The sequence below is a fragment of the Lissotriton helveticus genome, chromosome 3_1, assembly GCF_964261635.1.
Source record: "Lissotriton helveticus chromosome 3_1, aLisHel1.1, whole genome shotgun sequence".
In the NCBI taxonomy this organism is placed as follows: domain Eukaryota; kingdom Metazoa; phylum Chordata; class Amphibia; order Caudata; family Salamandridae; genus Lissotriton; species Lissotriton helveticus.
The window spans coordinates 1,827,027,650-1,827,049,148 of record NC_136061.1 but is presented as its reverse complement, the minus strand read 5'-3'; the positions used below and the strand labels follow the sequence as shown (position 1 = coordinate 1,827,049,148).

The 21,499-nt window shown below is 46.8% G+C and overlaps 1 protein-coding gene across 2 annotated transcripts in view; it reads right to left on the bottom strand.

The window, feature by feature from the left end:
- Nucleotides 1-19,595, bottom strand: part of LOC144823871 (cytosolic 5'-nucleotidase 1A-like) — a 114,641-nt gene extending 95,046 nt beyond the window's left edge. The window contains exon 1 of one of the 2 annotated variants that reach the window (XM_078682753.1): nucleotides 19,468-19,595. The gene's annotated coding sequence lies outside the window, so the exon portion shown is untranslated. The remainder of the gene's footprint in view (nucleotides 1-19,467) is intronic. The other variant, XM_078682754.1, reaches the window with a different exon arrangement.
- Between the last annotated feature and the right edge of the window lie 1,904 nt (nucleotides 19,596-21,499).

Sequence of the window (21,499 nt, the reverse complement as noted above, 5' to 3'; positions counted from 1 at the left end):
CTCCGTTGAGGAGTCCTGGTAGGTAGTGCTGGTGTGTGATCGCTGATAGGAGGTGAGCCTTTGGGTTAAAAAAATGACCGGCTCAGAGACACCTTCTGGAAGTAAGGTGATGTTCTATATGGTCTAGAGTTGCCCAAACGGAGGGGTCTGCAAACATATATCAGTCACCTATGGGTGCAGTTCTATGATCAGCCTGCTTTGGGCTTGGGTCCTTAGATCCGGAATGGTCAGACTAAGCCTGCAGATTATTTCTCACAATAGTCTAAACCCCTGTTTCTTCTACAGGAATTCACATTATTCCACTCCCTCCTCTTGACATCTCATCATCATTGACCACAGCATCTGCTCGTAGTCCTCCAACAATCTGACCTCACATCTATGCCAATATTCAGCAGACAAGTATCCAGACAACATCCCCACCTCAATATATCCACATCTATCCATAACAAGACAACATTTGCCAAAGACACTCTGACTCCACGCTCTAACAAAACATTTCACAGAAACCTGGATAGATCGCAAAGATACTGGTACACCACACATAATTTATTTATTTAACAGGCTTTTAAAACAAGAGTGATAGGATTGGGCTCCTCCTTAAGAAATCATGTACAAACCACTTGACCGCCCCCACTGCTCCCTACAACACATCTCCATTTCTGTGCTTGTCTCTTTTTAGGCTCGCATCCTTATGATTTATTAGCCCTCAAGTGATGCAGGAACTTTCTTTTGATGGTCTAGATACCATCCTAGACTTGCCTCCTCACTCTGTCTCCCAAATCACAATTAGTACCTAACTCTCGACCTGCAAATTAAAGAACAGCACGCAAACTATATCCAAATTCACAAATAATAATCCCTCATAGGAACTCACTCCTGCCCCACCCACACATATGTCAATCTACCCACTCTAATCATGAGCTTTCATCTCCAACACTGCATGTCAATCCCATCATGCCCATCATTAACATGACCATAATCAAGCACCCCAGATTAAAACTGCTCCAACCTTCACCATTAGCCAATGAAACTAGACAACCAAGTCCATCCTGTCACACCTTAGTCAAAATCATAATTACATAGACTCTCTCCTTTATTTAAACTTTTATGAGATGCAATAACATTTTTCTGATGGCCTTTTACCCTAGCTCTGCACACACAATCACTTCCATGCTACTAATATTGTATAACCCCGGCTATCCATGTCAAAATAAAAATGCACTTGCTCCTCAATTAGAGGAAAACTCAAACCGAGCACACATCAAATTTCACATTGGACCTCACCACCAATATTTCATCACTTCACAATGCTTGCAGCTTCTCAATATTCTCTTCTGCCTCACCTGAGATTAATCATCATTCCCTACTATTTAGCATATACCGTCCATGATTCGACACCACTGTTAAAGAAACTCATGTCAGCTCCCTTCTTCCCCTTTACCTACCAACACCTCTCAACTTTTTTTCTCTCCAACACTGGCAAATGTCCTGCATTCTGCTGCCTTATGTTCCACCTATCAGCACTCAATCTAATTAAGCCTCTTCAGACTAGCTTCTGGGCCCTTCATTCCACCAACTTTGATATGTCCCATTTGATAGCTTTTGCGCATCATCTATGACAATTCTCTTCTAACCTCTTTTGGGGCACACCAGTAGGTGAGGGGGGGAGGAAGCATTGACACAGACCCCAATTGTGTGTGAAAAAGGCCGCTTTTTATTGGAATCAGGTGCACTTAAAACATTTCCCGCCTAGCCTGTGCCGAACAAAACTACTGCTCACTAAATAACAACTTCCTAACAAACCCCGCACCCCCACCCCTAAAGTTTAATCCCAACATTGCACTGTCATACCACACGTCCGCTCACAACCTACCCCTCTACTGACTGCCACAGTGACCTCCATGACCTCACCCCCGTCTACCATACAGTCCCAGGCCTCCCGCAAAACCACCCTATCTCCTTAGGAAAGCGCCTCCAGCAACACACCTGTTCCAGCGACAACACAACTTGGACCCTAAACCAGTGCACCCTCACCCAACAAAGCACCTCATAACCAGGACCAACACCAACACCCCACCCCCACCCAGAAAGGACAGCAAAATAAAGGGAGGGAGGGAGGGACACAAAAAACTGACGACCCTGGCTGCTGTGTCACTGCACCCAAACCGCGTGCAGTGACACGAAATGGCCGGTTAAATACCTAACCAGCCCAAATGCAGCCCAAAACCCCCCAACCAGCCCAAACTAGCCCAAAAACGCCAGCTACGGCGAGACCCGAGTGACATCTTCCTACCCCCCCCCTCCCCCGGTGCCCCAATATTCCCCGGGGGGGCGAGCCTCCCGCTGGTCGGCCACCCCCCCAAATCCCCATTCTCAGTCACATAATTTCTTCATTTAGCTTTTCCTGTCACCTACATGCCGACAATACTCTAATCTTTTTCACTTTTCCATCCTCCCCCACCTTCGAGCCTACGCAGTTCCTGATTTGACGGCTTTTCATTCACTAATGTTGAACTCCTCCAAGACTGATACCCTACTTTCCTGCACCCACTGCCCCATGCACACTCCCTGACCCCAGTGTTTACCATGACCTAAGCGTGATCCCCCTCTGGTATAAATCTTCAACCTCTTTTCACTTCTGTCAGGCACCAAGAAAGCTTCATCTCCACCACATCAAGCTACCCTAGACTGAATACAAGAACGGTTTGCCCACCCCCCAAAATTGCCCTTCAAATGGCTAAGGACTTCTTCAACTAGCTAGTAATCAGCAAACATGTATTACTAAATGTATTTTGGTATACTTTGATACCCCTAAACCAAGTCATTGGTATCATCACGCTGAGCCCTGGTACTCTACCTTGACTAATACCCAGCTCTTTGACTTCACCCTGTCAGTCACGTCTAGCTCAGTGGCTCTGCCTCGTCATTATCTCAACCTAACATATTAAGGTAAATTGGGTAATCAGGTTTGGGGTTACGGAAAGAGTAAAGGAAATAAGGGATCGTTTTGGGGCTATAAGACATGAACTTATGAGTAAAGGATAGGATTAGGTGGGTAGGATCAGGGTTAGGTTTATGTTTAGTTTTATGATCAGGGATAGATTTATGATTAGTGTTCATAGAGAGGATAGGTTTATGGTTAGTGTTAGGATATGGGGTAGGTTTAGAGTGAAGGTCAGAGTAAATGCATAAATTGAGGGTTAGCATTACTGAAAGGAATCAGTGTAGTGTTAAAACAGGGTAAGGGTAAAGGAAAGGTGTAGATCTTCGGGAAGAGGATTAGGGAAGCAAATGACATACAAACAAAGCAATGGTGTGGAGGTAACAGTGAGTTACATATCAATGAGAGGCAGCTCCGATAGTGACAAACACAGTGATTTTGAGGTAGTGGTTGACCAGTTGGTCCATTCAGACACAGGAATAGTGGTGAAAGGTGTGCCATGAGGATGGATTGTTGTGTACAAAAACATAAGAATAAACAAGCGTCTGACCCTTAACATCCCTGCGAACCAAAGGCTTTATCCTTCATACCTCACCAGCATGCTCTTCTGCCACAAGCCATGAAGACCCCTGTGACTGTCACGTAGTAACCATCTACACTCATCCTATTCATATTCAGTCACCTCAGCCCCCTGCAGTAGAAATCCCTCCTCGGGGACCTAGGCAATTTCATTTTGTATACTTCAACCTCCTGCCTTCCAAAACTCAAGGTCACTCTCATTAGTACTTTTTCCAAATGGAGCGCTGCAGTGGCAAATGACCTCCATTGTCCACATCTGGCCACCAAGTATACATGCTCACCCCCTTATGTGAACCACCACAAATCCTGGTGCATGAGCGTAGAAACCGTGGGCGATTGGTGGCGGATGGGGATTTATTCCATCCCCCCCACCCGATTTTTGAGTGGGGAGAACACGGGCAACAATATCCCCCCACTCCTCTATTTTAACATGGACACTGGGGATTAAACAGTGGCATATATACCATGTCTCTCTAAAGACAGGCTGCACATTTTCTGTCTCTTTGAAGAGAAGTAACCTATGGAGCAATTTCTGTGGGAGCTCCATGACCTCTATGTTTTACTAATGTGTTCACTGTAGTTGTTGTGGTGTTGACCAAAGTCGTTCTGTTTATCAAGCCAGGCTAACCAGCAGAATAAGGAAAGGCAGGGGATGCTTTTTTATGTTAATGTTACTGCTGTCTCAGCTAACTTGATAAGAAGACCAACTTTAGGCGAGGCAGAACACCTTAATGGCCAAAGTTAAATAATTAGAAAAATCGAATAGGTCTCGGAGTCTCAACTAAGTTTTCTCCTTCGGTTGCACCTCTTCAAGGAGACATTTGTGAAGTGTGTCATGATTTCAGACAGGCATGTCCAGTTACTGGGTTTGATTTTCAGTGGCTGCCGAAACATTCAAAATAGAAAAGTACATCTTTAAATCGTATGACTCCGCACATGTGTATATATGTTTAGTGTAAGTTTGATTTAAGGTGCAATAAGTTTAATTATTCAACTCTATATACTAAACACTAATTGAAGAACTGAACACAAAGCACTGTACTTTGGTGTTAAACACAAAACAGAATGATGTAACCCTGAAGCCTTTGAACTGCACAACATGCGATCCTGGTCTCAAAACCTGGCTCCACGACTTGACCAAATTGTGTGATCTACTGCTTTACAATGTACAAATTTCCTTAACCATCCTGTTTGACAGTATATTGAAATAATTCAGTACAGGATATGCAAAAACCTCACTTATATATGGCTAATATAAAATATTCTGGCTTCACATTTAATAAAAGCATATGCTACATAAATTGAGAAAATGACAAACTGACACATTTTAGTAACTCGTGGTGACCTGGTAACGGTTGGGGTAATTCGTGAATGTTTCAAGCTTTAAAAAATCACTTTCAAATTGCTTTCAATAATTGTCACTCGATTCAGTGATATGCATAAGTACTTATCTGAGACACAGAGAAATGTTCAAAAATATATTCTTTCCATTATCAAGCCTTTTTCATAATTGTTAATGATATTTGATGCTCAATTCATATCTTTTGATGTTTAGGCTCGCGCTTTAGGCTCTCAGAGCTAAGCCAGACCTCTGGCTCATCTCTCCCAAAGGATGCCTGTGAGCCACAAATAAATTTAGTGTCTCCTGTACCCCTGTCCTGATGTAGGTAATTAGTCTGTATACCGTATTAGTGTCCTTTGTCAAACCCTCAATCACTCACTAGGAATGGGTGACATGTTACCATTTGTCCTTCAAGAATGGGTGTGGGATGAATCTTTTTTCTTTGTCATAGATGGAATTTAATCTCTTCCAGCCCAGTCCACCCCCACCAGGTCCATTTGGTATTTAGGTTAAGCCACGTACTGTAAAACGTCCTGCAGATGAATGTTCGCCTAAGGAATCATGGGACTTGAAGGCATAGTGAATCATTATGTACAAAACTAATGCCATGTGCCATCATCCTGTTTCTGGGTTATTAGGATCTTGAGGAAGATCTTTCCTTTTTTATCCCTTCCATCGTGAAAACACGCAGCGGTTGCCCTGATTCTGTTCAGATTGGATTATTGTAATGCCTTTTATTTAGACATTCACAAGGGATCCATTCATAAGTTGCAACTTGGTCAGAATGCTGCAGCAAGACTGATTTTAGATCTGAAATTTCATTTGATATCCCCTGCCATTCGAAATCTGCACTGGCTTTCTGTCGGAAAGCGCATTTTGTTTAAGGCCCTATGTATTGTTCAAAAGGCACTTTTTTTACCTTGGCCCAGAAGCCTTAAAGACCTGTTCCAGGGCAATGTCCCTGCCAGACAGCTGCATTCTACCAACAAGTACTGGCTGGTAATACCTAGGTTCGGAAAGGCAATCTAAACTTTGGAACACCCTTCCTATATCCATTTCTTGTCTAGCGTCACATCCCCTATTTCGTAAATCTTTAAAGACCTGGCTTTTGGCCTTTAAATCTTCAAAGTATTGACTTCTACCTTATCCTGACCTGGCTTCCGCTATCGGCGCCATGACGCCTTTGGGCAATGTTTGCGCTTTACAAGTTGACTGTTCATTCATTCTAAGAAGCATAGTTTGCCAGCTATTGCTCAGAGCTGCCATTGGCTTGGGAAACATCCTTTACAACGCAACTTTTACCACGCAGTGCCTTTATGACGCAACTTTTACAACGCAAACCATTACAACGCATTGCGCTGGGGGGCGCTTTAGGATAGGGAATAAGTTTCATTTACTATCCAAGACCTTCCCTAGTGTCCACGGGGACTGGAGTTGGAATAGTAAATTAAACTATTCACTATCCAGCACCCCAAAGCCCTATGCGTTGTAAAGGTTTTCGTTGTAAAAACCGCGTTGTAAAGGCATGCGTGGTAAAAGGATGCGTTGTAATGTAATACATCCCATTGGCTCTAGTGGCAGAAGGTAAAGAGCCACTTCTGGTCACTCGAATCTTAAAAATGTAGAGCCGTCAGAAGTTCTACCTTATAAGTGGTAGGGGTTTGCATAGATGTCATTTAGAGGTCACCAAGGGTCGCAGATGGGACCTCTGGACTACAGCTTGCGACCCCTGTCATGTAGCCTGCACCTCTGGCCAGCATAAAGTACATGCCCCGGATTCCCTGTGCCTCTCGCATATCTGATTCCCGCATTTGTTCATAGCATTCTCGAGTTATTTTCCTCCCCTCAGAACAGCGCCAAGATGCTCTTTTAGAGCGATAGTGCGCTTTATAAACATTTTATACATACATGCATTCATACGTATTTTAAAAGCTCTGCAGCAAGGCTCGAGCTGCTCAAGAAGGAAGAGCTGCATGGGCCCCCTTCTCTGCTGACCACAACCGCTCACAGAAAGGGAGGTGGGAGGGAGGGGACAGGTCTCTGAGGTAGAGCCCCAATAATTTGTCTAGATAGGTCTCCGACCTTTCCTGTAATAAGAACTACTTATATTGAATGAAAGTCACCCTGAGCTACTAATATTATTAGCTTTGTAATAGCTTACATTAGTGGGCACCCTCTGCAATATTGTCAGAAGTGGTCACCTCATTGCATCATTGTTCCCAACAATAATGTAAAAAAAGGCAGCGTCAATGTGGAATTATTCTAATTGGATAATAACAGCCAAAGAAGTAAATGTCCATACATCAAGGTAATAGTAGTAATGTCTCCGCAACACCACATGATTTATCACTCTTTAAATGTATTTTTAAATTCATGCCACTTCCTCCAAAATACATATTTTTTCCTACCAAATACACAGTAAAAATTTTAATATACTTATATTATTCACCCAAGCTTAAGCTTCTAATTTAGTAGACTGTGATGTGCACAGAAGAGCTACTTCCCTGGTCGGAGTGACTGCTCTCTCCCGTGCAGCACCACCATTAAGGCTCTGCCCTTAGCACCAGATTGAGCTTCGGGTAGGTGTTTGATGCCCTCCTCCACCTGCAGGCTCCTGCCTGTGTCTCATCCCCAGTGGTCTAGTGGAAGAGCCTGATCTTCTGCTAAACCACTCTGTGCGTGCCATCCTTTTTTGTTGGCCTTTTTCCGTTGGCCTTTTCTGTTTGCTCCCCACTGCTGCTGCCCATGCGGCCCCTCCCCCCCAGCGTGTCGCTCCTGCTCCCGTCTCCCAGCTTCTCCCCCTCCCCAGACCCTTACCTAATGGCGGCCGCTGCAAGCCAAGACCCCTGACCTCCTGGTCGGAGTCATTGCTCTCCCCCATGCAGCTCCACCATGAAGGCTGTGCTCTTAGCGCCAGCATGAGCTTCAGGTAGGTGTTCGAGGTCCTGCTCCACCCGCAGGCTCCTGCCTGAGCCTCAACCCTGGTGGTCTATTGTAAGAGCCTGATCTTCTGCTAGTCCACTCTGTGTGTTTCATCCTTTTCTGTTTGTCTTTTCTAGGTTGTGCCTTTTCTGTGTTTGCCTTTTTGAATTTCCCTTTTTTGTGTTTGCCTTTTTGTGTTTGCCTTTTTGTGTTTGCCTTTATTTGTTTGCCTTTATTTGTTTGCCTTTATTTGTTTGCCTTTATTTGCTTGCCTTTATTTGCTTGCCTTTATTTGCTTGCCTTTATTTGTTTGCCTTCTTTGGTTGCCTTCTTTGGTTACCTTCTTTGCTTGCCTTCTTTGGTTGCCTTCTTTGGTTGCCTTCTTTGGTTGCCTTCTTTGGTTGCCTTCTCCGTCTGCCTTTTCTGTTTTTCGTTTTGTTTGCTCCCTGCCGCTGCTGCCCCCGCAGCCCCTCCCACCCAGCGTGTTCTTCCCACTGGTGCTACCCAGCTGCTCACCCTCCGCCGACCCCTACTTAATGGCGGCCGCAGCGCGCCAAGGAAAGCAAGACCTCTGACCTCCTGGTCTGAGTCACTGTTCTTCCCCCCACGCACCTCCACAAGTAAGGCGCTGCCCTTAGTGCCAGCATGAAATTCAGGTAGGTGTTTGATGCCCTCCTCCATCCGCTGGCTCCTGCCTGTGCCTCATCCCTGGTGGTCTAGTGGAAGAGCCTTTTTTATGTCTGACTTTTTCTGTTTGCCTGTTTTTTTTTTGCCTTCTCTGTATGCCTTTTCTGTTTGCTCTCTGCCGCTGTCACTCCTGTTCCCACCTCCAAGCTGCTCCCCCTCCCCCTAATTAATGGCAGCCGCTGTGCGGCCGCACCGCTGGCCAAAGGCACATCATGCCCGTCCGCCACCCCACCACGACGAGCGCTAGGGACCCTGGTCCCCTGACTGCCCGCCGATACGACCCCAGCTCTCTGCACGCACTCAACCCTGGATGCAACAACTGCCAGCTCTCAACACCGAGCAACACCCAGAGCCAGATCGCCTGCCGGCACTGCCGCCGCACCTTTACCCACTTCTGGACCCAGGCAGCTACCCCAACTCAGCAGATGCCACTGCACACAAGCCACTGAACGGCATCCTTCTCAGCGAACACTCCCTGCACAGACATCCCGTAGAAATCTGAGACTCCTTGACACTCACTCACCTGATGTTGCCTTCCTCACAGAGACCTGGACGAACGCCAGCTCTGCACCCAACATCGCAACAGCAATCACTGACAGATACAAGATCCTGAGGACAGACTGCCCCAACCGCCCAGAAGGAGGCCTCGCCATCATCCACAAAAGTTCCCTCCGACTAACAACCACCAACTCGGACGACGCCTCGCCCCTTGTGCAACACATCCATTTCCATATCAAGCCGAAACCCAGAACAACACTTCATGAAACACTCGCCTACAGACCTCCTGGACCCCGCACCCTCTTCACCAACGTCATTGCAGACCACATTGCACCCCATGCAGTCGCATATACTGACTACATACTATTTGGAGACCTGAACTTCCACCTAGACAACCACAGCAAGACTAACACCACTGCCCTCCTGGAGAACCTCACCAACATAGGACTGAAGCAACTGGTCTCCACCCTCACTCACACAGTAGGACACACACTCAACCCCATTTCCGCCGAACGAAACAACATTTGCTTCAACCACACCATGGAACCGCTTTGGACAGACCACCACTGCATCCATTTCACCTTCTCGAAACCTACTGCACACAAGTGCACGCTGCACCCCCATGCAGAAGCCATCCCATGCAAAAGCTGGGGCAAAGTCTCCGAAGAACACCTCACCTCCGCCCTCACCTTCACTCCTCCCCCGTCTACGGCAGATGCCAACACAGAGGCAAGCAACCTTGACCAACGGATTGTCAACTGTTCCAACGCTCGCCCCCCTCCAGAACACCACGAGACGACAGGACAAGAAAGCCAACTGCTTCACCACAAACCTCTGTGAATCCAGCGCTCCTGCCGATGACTGGAAAAGACCTGGAGAAACAGCAAAACCCCAGAAGCACACTCTGCCTACTCCGTTACGGAACACCACCAACTCATCAAATCAACAAAGAGAAACTTCATCCAAGACAGAATCCTCTCCAACACCAACAATTCCAAGGAACTCTTCATAATGCAAGAATTTGCCAGACCCAACACTAAAACAACCGATGTCCCTCCCTCCCAAGACCTCTGCAACAAACTCAGCTCCTTCTTTCACCTCAAGATCAAGTAGCTCTATGACAACTTTGACAACCAAGACCATGGCACCACCTCAACTCCTACCCCCAGGGATGCCATCCAACAGACCCTCCTCACCTGGACCGCTCTCACCACGGAAGACACTGCAAAGACAATGAAGAGCATCCACTCTGGAGCACCTATTGACCCCTGCCCACCCAACATATTCCACGGGCTGCCACTGCCATCGCACCCGAGCTACATCGAACTATCAACTGCTCCCTCGAGACCGCCACATTCCCCAACGTCTGGAGACGCGCTGAAGTAAACCCCCCCTAAATAAGCCCTCCGTAGACCCAACGGATCTCAAGAACTTCAGGCCCATCTCATTGCTCCCTTTTGCCACCAAAGTCATCAAAAAGGCTGTCCACACCTAGCTAGAACACTTCATAGAAACCAACAGCATCCTAGACACCTCTCAATACGGATTCCGCAGGAACCACAGCACCAAGACCACCCTCGTAGCCGCCACCGACAACATCCGCACCCTCCTCACCAAGACCACACAGCCTGGATCTCTCAACAGCCTTGGACACCGTCTCCCACCGCACACTAGCCACCAGGATCCACGACGCCGGCATCCAAGGAACAGCCTTAAACTGGATATGGTCTCTCCTTTCAGGCAGAACACAGAGAATAAGACTTCAAGCATTCCTCTCAGAACTGACAGAGATCACACTCTTTAACATCTACATAGCCCCCCTCGCAACCATCATCAGAAACCACGGACTCAACATCGTCTCCTATGCGGATGACACAAAGCTCATTCCCACCCTCACCAAGGAACCTGACATCACCAGGAGTAATTTCCAAGAATGGATGAAAGACTTTGCAACCTGGATGAGCAACAGCTGTCTGAAGCTCAACTCAGAGAAAACAGAAGTCCTCATCCTCGGCTCCACCCCTCTATGTGGGACAACACCTGGTGGCCACCCGCCCTCGGAAACCCACCCACACCAACGGATCACGCACGCAACCTCTGCAGCATACTCAACTCTTCACACACCATGAACAGCCAGATCAACGCTGTGTCCTCCACATGCTTCATTACCCTCAGCATACTTCACAAGACTTTCAAGTGGATCACCCCCGCCCCCCCTCCCCCCCGACTCAAGGAAGACTTTCACCCACGGACTCATCAGCAGCAAACTGGACCACAGAAAAATCTCTATGCCGGAATCAACAAAAAACTCCTCTGCAAACTCCAGACATCCAGAAGGCCGCAGCCAGACTTATCCTCAACATCCCACGACATGATCACTTCACCCAACTCCTCTGCGACCTCCACTGGTTCCCCGTCAAATAAAGAATAATCTTCAAACTGCTTGCACACGCCTACAAAGCCCTCCACAACACCGGACCCCAATACCTCAACAAATGAATCTCCTTCCAAGCCCCCAAGAGAAACCTCTGCTCAGCCGACCTTACCCTAGCTACCGTCCCTCGTTTCCACATGGCCAGAGCAGGTGGTAGATTTTTCTCCTAGGTCGCAGCCAAGACCTGGAACAAACTCTCCCTTCACAACCGCTGAGGCCCGACACTACACGAGTTTAGGAAAGACCTCAAGACCTAGCTCTTCAAATGACCAACAGATCTGCTCATACCCACACCCCTGTTGCCTTGAGACCCTCACAGGTGAGTAGTGAGCTCTATAAACCTTGATTGATTGATTGACGTCCCGGTAGCTGGAGAGCTAACATTAGCTCAAAAGCTCCATGTTAAAGAAGGCTGGTCTACACACATAGTGTGATACTCAAGTAATTTTGTTCCACAGTAGTCATACATTGGCATGCGCAGTGCCTGTGACCTGATAACTGTTTAGAGAAGGACAAAGAGTGAGAGTGAGAGTGAGTGTGAGAGAGTGAGTGTGTGTGTGTGTGTGTGTGTGTCTCTGTCTGTCTGTCTGTCTGTCTCTCTCTCTCTGTCTCTCTGTCTGTCTCTCTCTCTCTGTCTCTCTCTCTCTCTCTCTCTCTCTCTCTCTCTCTCTCTCTCCCTCTCTCTCTCTGTCTGTCTGTCCTGTGCATGGTATCTAAGAGGCCTCTGGCTAAACTGTTTCCAAGAGTTTATACCAATCCTGTAAAAGGTTAAGTGTATGTTGCCTTTCTTTTACATATGCTGGGAGTCAAAAGGCAAAGTACTAGAAACGTGGTGCTGGTTTGTATTATGAGAAAAGCTACTTAGCTCTCAATATTATGAATATAAATGTATAACACTTCAATACTGTATTTAATCTTCCCCAGAAATCTAGGTATATAAAGCTACTAACAGGGCTACTGACAGATTTTAGAAACCTGAGCTTAGCAATCAACTGTGCAGCAGGTGCACCACCACACAGGATGCAGGGACATGTTGCACCCAATTGCAGTTAAATTTTTTTATTAAACGAGGTAAGAGGCTCATTGTTTTGCGTACATTGGGACACTATGGTATCTTACTGCACCATTGTTCCTGCTCAAATTCCACCTCGTGCTACCTTCTGAATAACCGTGCTTTCTGGAACTCAGGAGTTTTGAACTTTCCTTTCTGAAGTAGCACCAGGTTACTTTTTGTTTTTACCTTTCTAAGCTAGAATTGAGTTAAACATCTCAGTCTGCAAAGTCCTTCTGGCTAAAAAACAATGAGAAACTGTCGGAAGGTATCACAGATGAAATAGTATAACCAGTTAACTAGGCAACACCTATGCCATCACTGCTGCCCATGTTCGTGTTTCATATGACATAGACATACTTTGCAGCTACTATAATCCCTGGTATGGGTGTTATATCTGTTTAGAGCTGAGGCTTACAATGCCCCCTGCTCCCTGTGTTTTGTGAGGAAGGCATCTACTGTGCTGCCTATAACCTTTGTGTTTTGTGTGGCAGAAGCTTGCACATCTCTTTCCAGGCCGCCCCGAAACGCACCCACGGACCCTTCTCCTGCCGCACCTGTAGCTTCGCATGCGACAAACCACCTAGGACCGTACCCAACCACCTCCGCTGCTTACTCCTCAACACCTGATCCGCCCGCGAACACGCCGTCAAGCTTTGGGACCTGCTAGACACCTTCGCCCCAGACGTCCCCTTCCTGACTGATACCTGGTGGAACGACTCCTCGGCTTCCGACATCGCCATTGCCATTCCGGATGGCTACAAGATCGCCCACAGAGACCGCACCAATGGAATTGGAGGAGGAATCGCCATCGTCCACAAGTCCACCCTCGAGGTCTCCACCCACTCAGACCACACCCTCAGCACCGCCGAACACCTGCACTTCCGGATACACACTGACCCCAACACCACCCTCAGGGGAACCCTCGTCTACAGACCCCCGGACCACGGCCACAGTTCAGCGACGCCATCATCGATCTCGCCAGCACCCACACACTCACCTCCACGGACTACATCCTCCTCGGGGACCTGAACTTTCACTTCGAGAACACCGACGACGCCAACTCCGCCACCCTGATCGACAACCTCGCCAACCTCAGCCTTAGACAGCTCGTCACCGACCCTACCCACGCCTTCGGCCATACGCTTGACCCCATCTTCTCCGCTAGCAACCACGTCTCCTTCAACAACACCACCAAACTTCACTGGACTGACCACCGCTGCATCCACTTCACCTACAAGAAGGCCACAACGCACCACCGCACCCAACAACTGCCCCATCACTGCTGGAGCAAAGTCACGAGGGCCAGCTGGCCGCCACCCTCACCCTGAACCAACCCACCAACCCAGACGCCGCCGCCCGCAACTTCAGACATTGGATCGACGGCTGCGCCAACACCCTCGCCCCACTCAAGAAACCCGCAGACAACCGCACCAGCAAGAAAGCCACCTGGTTCACCGAAGAACTCCAGACCTTAAAACGCACCTGCTGGAAACTGGAGAAGAAATGGCTCCATGAACGAACACCAGACAGCCACACAGACCACATGGACTTCATGGAATGAAGGCCGTCGCAGATTGGATGAGGAACAGCTGACTGAAGCTGAACTCGGACAAGACAGAGGTCCTCATCCTCGGTTCCACCCCCTCAGCTTGGGAAGACTCCTGGTGGCCAACCACGCTTGGAACAGCACCGACACCCACCGAGCACACACGCAACCTGGGTTTCATCCTTGACTCCTCCCTCTCCATGTCGAAGCAGGTCAACGCCATCACCTCCTCCTGCTACAATACCCTCCGTATGCTCCGCAGGATCTACAAGTGGATCCCCACCGAAACAAGAAGAACAGTCACCCAGTCCCTCGTCAGCAGCAGGCTAGACTATGGCAACGCACTCTATGCAGGCATCCAGGCCAAACACCTTCGATGACTGCAAAGCATTGAAAAAGCCCACGCCCGGCTGGTCCTCAACATCCCCCGGCGCAGCCACATCACCTCCCACCTGAGAGACCTACACTGGCTCCCCATCGAAAAGAGGATCACCTTCAAACTACTCACCCACGCACACAAAGCCCTCCACAACACCGGACCAGCCTACCTCAACAGCCGACTCAGTTTCTACACCCACACCCGCCAGCTCCGCTCCGCCAGCCTCGCCCTCGCCACTGTTTCCCGCATCCAACGAACGACCGCCGGAAGATCCTTCTCCTTCCTCGCTGCAAAGACCTGGAACATCCTCGCTGCCAAGACCCTCCCCACCCACCTGTGGCAGACCCAGGACCTGCTCACCTTCAGAAAAATCCTCAAGACCTGGCTCTTCGAGCAGTAGCACCCCCCCCCCCCAGCGCTTTGAGACCCTCACGGGTAAGTAGTGCGCTCTATAAATGCATTGATTGATTGATTGATTGATTGATTGATTGCAGTCAGCGGTCCTGGGCTAAAAACAAGAGCGGTTTTCTACAGGGTCTTCCAGGACAGGGAATAAGATGACCGCAAGCTGATGATTACTGGGAAAGAGACTGAGTAAAAATTACACTTGCAGCCAGATTTGTGATGATTAGTCCTTAAGATCGCGAGCTCGTTGGCTGATCATCATCAGCTTGCGGTCATCTTATTGCTGTCACAACCCACTGATACATTTAATTGTATCTGGCAATTAGGAGGGCACATGCGCCCTTTACGCCCCCTTAGGGAGGCTTTTCATCCTGTTGCCATCACCTGCGCTGTAAAAGCTGCACAGATGCTTCCTAACTTACTGAGATCTCAGCAGGGTTAGCCCAGCATGTGTGTCTAGGAGTGAGTTTGAGTGTTTTTAAGGAGGGAATGGTTTACTGTTTGATGTTGGTTCAAGGTGGCTTTACAAATAGAGGCTATGTTTGAGGTGTCCAGCCATCCCCCCTCTGGAGCCTTTGATTAGACCTTGTGTACAGCATCCCTGATGTCGGGGCTGAACCTTCTCTTCCTCCAAGATAACCAGCCCAGGCAGAAGTGATCCTTTTTGTAATACATTTCACTTTCTCTGATGGTTCTCTTATGTGTTGTGAGTTCACGTCTAAACTCCAGGTGAATAGGCGGTCAAATGGTGATGCAAAACTTTGCCATGTTGTGAACTCTTGACAACAAGTTGTGCAGTAGAGTATCTTATACTTTTTTCATTTTGAGATATTTAACAATAAAAGTAACTTATGTCTCTATTTGCACTCCAGTTGTGGGGTTTAAGCCCTGGACCCGTATCACAATCCCCTTTCTGTATGGCCCCAACGACGATCGTCTGTGCTTTCTTTTTTCGCATCTTCGACACATCCATTAACTTGAAAAATCGCAAAATAAGTGCATGTTTTGCTGAAGGGAGGGCTGGTAAACACAATAAATCAATTATAGTCCAGTGTTTCTGCTGTCTGCAGTCCATGCACTAACTCAGAGATTTTCGAGTAAATGCATGCGCTCAAGACACGTAAAAGACAGCATCATGGTGCGGCCACTGAGTCCCTTTGCACATCTGTCTTTCTTCAAAGTAACCTTTAGCCATTTAATAACTTTCATATTGTTCTCCTGATGTTTCTTGATTTCTTTAATGTTTAAATTAACATACCACCCTTGTCCAGCCCATTTCCACCCCATTGCACTAGCAGTTCCTTGCTTACTGCAGCATCAGAGACAAGCCCGGGAGTGGTGCGCGCACACGCGCCACAGTGAGCAATCTGTTTTCAATTATTGCGCCCGTGTCTGGGCAAGATAATTGAAAACAGATGTGGCCTGTGCGGGTAACCGCAAGCAATAGGCCGGGGGCAGAGCAAAGGTGGAACATGCACCCGCCTTTGCCCAATTGCGTGCTGTCTTTATTTGAAAGACGCACGCAAAGTCCATTAGCCTGTGAGGGGAAAAAAAACACACGCACGAGCGTGTGATGAACTTGGGGAGCTTTCTGAAGCCCCTCACTAAAAGTTGAGAAAGCAGCGGATGCGCCCTGCTCTAGGCTCAACCTTAAAAGGGTCAGTTTTCACTGTAAAAATTAGGTGTGTGGAATGTGGGGTGGGTGGAATTTTGTGGATCCACACAGATTCCAGAACTTTCCATCACAAAAATGTGAGGAAAATGTTTATTTATTTTTTTTACAAAGTTTGAGATTTGCAAGGGATTCTTGGTAACAGAACCTAGTGATAGCCAGACAACTCACCCCATCCTGGATTCCCCTGCGTGACTAGTTTAAAAAAACGTATAGGTTTGCTAGGTTTCCCGAGGTACCGGCAGAGCTAGGGTTCAAAATCTACAGCTAGGCACTTTGGAAAAAAGGGTCAATTTTTACTGTAGAAATATGGTATGTCCATGTTGCATTTTGAACTGTTTACTGTTGTGGGCACTAGGCCTACCCACACAAGTGAGGTACCATTTTTATCAGGAGACTTAGGGTAACACAGAATTATTGTAGAGCAACTGTTATTACCTGTTGACTTTTGATGCATTTCTGCCTTCCAAATGAAAGACAATGTGTAAAAAAGAAGTCACTTTGAAAAATGACCTCTAATTCTCATGCTGGTATGGGTACTCACAATTTTGCAAATGTGCAAATAGCTACTCTTTCTAAAGTCTATATTTTGTTCTAATTTCAGAAATAAATAGGTCTCTTTCATCCCGATTTTTCATTGTATATATTTTCCCAAATTAATTGCTCTATACCCGGTACACAATAAAAAAAACATTGCAAAACGCTGCTCAGTTATTGGCTCTTGGTTCGTCAGTTTCTTGGTGAACCGACAAGTCCTATATATCCCCACAGTCAAATTACATAAAAGAGAAGGTAGATCTGCCCATGTAGGATCAAATATCGGCTCAGTTCGAGTCCGGAATTTTCACTAGTCACCCATTTAATCACTCACCAATAAATCAAGGTCAGATACAGTTTGGACAGAGGCAATATGATAGAAAAAATTCATTTTATTCTTATTTATTTCATAGATCTCTATATATAGCACATTTACACAAAGTCATTTTTTAGACAGTTTTCATATTGTTAAGATAAAAACATATATATACACAACCCATCATCCCTTCCAGCATTCACACTTAGACAATTTCAAACATCGCACCCAATCATGCTCAAACAAAACTCATTCATTCATTCTACTCAGATACGATTAAAGACAATTTGCTCTGAGATCATCCTGAATCTTTATCTCAGCCATAGGCCAGAGATGGATGGAGAGATGTTCAGGGTTGATGGTTTCAACGCCGACGCGCGTTTCGGTGCCAGGCCCCAAGATAGGGCGCACCTTCGTCAGGGCAAAGAAAAGGAAGGAGGGGTTGTGCTGAACAGTAAAATTAAAACTTCAGATATCCAGGCACTCTGGCGTTCAGATACAACGCGGAGCGTAGAGTGCTATAGTTATGATGGCGACCAATCTTTTTTTGATATTTAGCACATTTTCGGCGCCTTCATGAGATCCTATATAGATGTTTAGGCGGGTGGGAAGCGTAGTCTGTAGGCAGATTAGGGTAAACAGTCGTGTTCTGCCTGCTAAAGAATGTTCCGTCTAATGAATAATCGCATCGGTCTTCATTCAATGGACCAGGGGGCCGTGGCAATATGTAGCTCACAGTACGCCTCCGCGTTTAATTTGACATGCAGCCCAGGCGGCGATTTCGACAGGAGGTGCCGTCAGACTACGGGCGTTCTGATGGCGATTCCTTTTCTTCTCACATCCGGCAACCGGAAAGGTCCAGCAGATGGACAGAATATTGCTTAAAAAAATCTGTCATACTTAGAAGTTACAAGCAAAAACATTGGCACAAATGGCTGCTTTTTTCAACTTATTTTCAATTGTTCCAATTTTCAACTGTTAGTTTCTATAAAGAAACCTTGAAGGATCTACACAAATGACCCCTTGCTGAATTCAGAGTTTTGTCTGCTTTTCTAAAATGTATAGCTTTCCAGAACCCATTATTGCTTTCATACCCATTTCTACTATTAACTTGAAGAACATTGAAAGCACAAAAAAGAGCAAAAATAGGCTATGTTCCAGTAAAATGCAAAACTGTGTAAAAATGTTGCTTTTCTGAAACAAGTCTGTCAGTCCCTGAAAGCTGGGAATATTGTGATTTCAGCACCACAAACTCTTTGGTGATACCATTTGCAGGGAAAAACCAGACTCTTTCATTTGCAGCATTTTTTCCCCATTTTCCCCAAAAACAAAATTCAGCTGTATTTTGTCTAATTTCTGAGTTCCCTCCAGGGGAATCCACTAACCGTGGGAACCTTTAGAATCCCCAAGATGTTGGCAGAAAAGGACCCAAATTTGGCGTGGATACCTTATGTGGACAAAAAGTTACCGGGCCGAAGCTCAAACTACCCTAAATAGCCAAAAAAACAGGCTTAGCACAGAAGGGGGAAAGGCCTAGCAGCTAAGGGGTTAAAAACATACAAATTGTGATGGAGCGATACATAGAATGAAAATAAAGTATTCCCAACTCACCAGTTCAAAATGTCCAGGTGTCACAATGAGGTTATAAATTTCATTGTTGATCTTTGTGACCAGGGAAAGTATAGATGCCTACCTATGTCAACTTGCGGAAAGAACTTGTATTTATCGAGAGTTCTACCAAAGTGCAACATCTGTGAAACCTCTGCCCATAAAAGGCGATCTTCGCTATATCAACCTTGCAAACCTAAGTCAACGCAACAGCACCAAAGCTTGTGGCAGGCAAGCTCTGTGTAGGACCATCCGTGGGTGCATGGACCCAATGAACACTCTTTCCGCGATTGCCACATGTGTCCTTCAGGTCTAAACTTGTAAGCGCATTAACCCACTTGGATATCAGGGCAGAATGTGGCCCTACGAACTTCAGATGTCAGATCGCATGGTATATGACCAGCCAGGTGTTGAGGCACTTTAGCTCGTGACCTGCAACTTACGAGCAAATATTTGCCTGAGGCACATTAATCCTTCTATTTCACCAGGATGCGAATCATGCATTCTTATGCATTTTTCAGACCGATTTCAGTCCCTGCTGTCTTACCGGTGTTTGCGGATGCTGTGCGGCACAGAGATGAATCACTTCGCCGGTGTTAGGTGGTTTGGCGCCCTCGACTCCCCTGCACCTTCCTTGTCAGCCAGCCGGACTTCAGCAGGAAGAGAAATAGTTGTAGTGAATACACGCCCGTCCCGCGTGGCACTCTGGGGATTGTAGTCCTGGCTCCCTGGAGGGTGGATGAGCATTCATCACTGGCGGCTGCCGCACCCGCTCCTGGCACGCAGGGTGGAGCAGAGACAAACCTGAGAGGCCGCTCGACTCGTCTCCAACCGCAGGGAGCACGGGGGCGTGAGAAAGACCAACCTCTGAAAGGGAACGGGCTGGACTAGTGCAGTCTGCCCGGCTGCCTGTCACAGGCTAGTCGCAGAGTTCGGTACTGTGGGGACCCGTTTGGAATCAGTCACCTGTCAAGGTTGTCTCTGAAAGGCCGGAAGAGCTGGGTAAATTCAGTCGCATGAGACCACGGTTTCACTACCTGGCTTACTCAAATATCTTTGTACCATCCACGATGCACCCTTCGCCACCTATGGGGGACTCTCGAAGGGTCCCCCGCCCACCCCCTGCACTCCAGGGCATGTGTTACGCCCCTGTGTGGAGACCCTCGTGCGGTATACTTCCCAGCCATCCCATACAGGCAGATAATAACAGGGCGGCACAGCGGACACGAGCTAAAATTAGTCTGGAAATGAAAGGGTAGCTGACCGCTGCCTCTCCAGCACATCTCGCCTCATGCACCAGTCTGTTGCTGCCTCCTAACACACAGCGTGGCACGAAGACTGTCACCGTCTTCACCCAGTGGCCCAGCAGGACCAACGTGCCTCCACGAAATACAACTTGCATTGGCAAAAGAAAATAGTTCTGAAATTGGCTGCCATCCGTTTGGCTTTGTAAATGCTTGTTTTGTTGTGGGCTTTGCAAAACGTTGTCGAGGAACGAGCGGAGCTTGTCAAACTAAAAACAAGAACACGGCTAAAACCCATAATATTTTGGTCACAAAAAGCACCCATTGCTAAAGCAGTCTGTGGCATCGACGGGAATTACTTCATGTATGGATATGCTGCTTATGAAAGGGTAGGATGCCATTACAGTGAAACTCGACAGTGGCTGAAATGAGCTGACCCATTGCCCCATGATCAGTGTTCCTGGATTATGCGGCACGGAGCGCCAAAATATGAGGCATGGTTGAATAAATTATGCGTCAAGAAAAGGCTAATTATGCCACATAATGCAGAACATTTTGCAATAGAATTGCTACATTATTTTGTCTTTTTTACACTGGGCATTGGTTGCACCTCATTAACACCCTGACATAGCAATAAGCAACAGTAAGGTGATCCAATCAACCTTTGCTAAGGGCTAACCACAACGCAGCAACACGTGTCACTGCATTCTTTGTAATATTTTGAACCGTTTGAGCAAGAAACAAAACGTTAACAAAAAATCTGCAGATTATGCAGCAGATGATGGATTATGCAAATCTATCATTAAGAAAAAATGCAGCAGGCGCACAATAGCATAATTTCAGCGCCTCTGCCCATAATGAATATTGCAGTGGGCGTAAAACGAATGTGAATGACACAGTAACAGAGCAATGGAAAAAGAGGACTAGCAGCAAGCCAATCCAAGTTAGTATATTATGCATATCATTTAAATAAAATTAAAAGATCTTAGCTAATTCCAGATTTAATAATACATGAGACAAAGTGAGAAAAAGACATTGGCAAAAACAGAATTAAAGAGCAAGGAAGTAGAAGTAATCCGTCAAGGGGTGGATTAGCAGGAGGGAGCCCATAACAAGCATTGGATGCCAGCCTTGATTTTGTTATTGCTTGTTTTATTTTGTCACTGGTTTTGCACAACTTTATTGATGGGAAAGCAGTCAATCAAAAAACAACAGTGGTTAAAAGCAAAAGATTTTGTTTGCCTCTAAAGCAAATATTGCACTAGTAGAACCGAGCACTTGAAGGGAATTACGTCATTACCTCCTCGTTAGTCTTCCTCGCCACATGATTTACAA